At 31.7% G+C, this 1,158-nt stretch overlaps 1 protein-coding gene across 4 annotated transcripts in view; it reads right to left on the reverse strand.

Annotated features, from left to right (window-relative positions):
- The window catches only part of LOC108286178 (TLC domain-containing protein 4), a 78,460-nt gene that overhangs the window by 42,727 nt on the left and 34,575 nt on the right, over nucleotides 1-1,158 (reverse strand). The gene's annotated exons all lie outside the window — the stretch shown is intronic.

Consider the following 1,158-nt stretch of genomic DNA (forward strand, 5'->3'; position numbering starts at 1 on the left):
AAAAAAAAAAAAAAAGAAAAGAAATTCCTCAATGTTAACAAAACTATTTTTTTTTTAACCAAATAGTTAAACATAAAATGTAGACATGGAAACAAATAGCTATCATGAATGGATATCAGGAGAGGATTCAGGTTTTGTGGGGTCAGAGCTTATATGAGGACCTTCTCATTACTAATACAAGCCTAGACATGAATATTTAGAAAGAGAAATCATCAAGATTTTCTTTTAGAAAGAAAAAAGAAAACCTGCAAATGTGATTTTAGAAGTAAGAAAGCCTGCAAATGTGAAAAATCAAGAAAAGTAATATAACATTATTAGTAATTAACTGCCTGATACATCCTCTCTAAATATATTTATGTACATATTTTGGCTGTATATATTTTGGTCACCAATTTATAAGATAATGATTTTGTAATATGTTCTACACAAAGAATTTTTAAAATTTTCATTCAGCTTCATTTAGAAAAGTTTGTTTCAGTGCAGAACTCTTGTTTCTAAGTTTTTGGGGATTATTATCTGAGAAACCTTAAGTTTCTTTCAGACAAGATTTTCTGGGGACTAACTGGGGACTATCAATTCTCTGAATTGATAATACTTATTAACCAGTGTATGTGGCATATTATGAGTGTTGTGTTGTCCTTGGCAATGACAGCGTTTTGTATCAAATGAGCAAATCTTTTCCCAATGTGTTCACATGATTCACTCTCCTTTTAATTGGTCTAACAAATAACCCAACAGCCTTTTCCTTATTTGATTTATTCATTTACTCACTTACATATTTATTTAGAGACAGCTCTCATTCTGTTGCCTAGGCTGGAATGCAGTGACACAGTCTCAGCTCACTGCAGCCTCTACATCCTGAGCTCAAGCAATCCTCCCACCTCAGCCTCATGAGTACCTGAGGCTACAGGCATGCATCACTACACTTGGCTAATTTTTTAACCAATTACTGTGTTTTAGTATAATTTAATTTTTTGTTATAATTCATTGCTTGATGGCAGGCAATTAACATGTTTAAAAATTATAAAATAGGGTTCCCTATAAAAATGTCCAAATCAGGGATCTGCTATTTCTCATGTTTTACTGAAACAATTCAAAATGTCTTTTCAAATTCCACTTAAAATAACATATTCTTAACTTCTCCTTTACCTCGTTGTA

The sequence above is a fragment of the Cebus imitator genome, unplaced genomic scaffold (assembly GCF_001604975.1).
Source record: "Cebus imitator isolate Cc_AM_T3 unplaced genomic scaffold, Cebus_imitator-1.0 Scaffold315, whole genome shotgun sequence".
NCBI classification, from domain to species: domain Eukaryota; kingdom Metazoa; phylum Chordata; class Mammalia; order Primates; family Cebidae; genus Cebus; species Cebus imitator.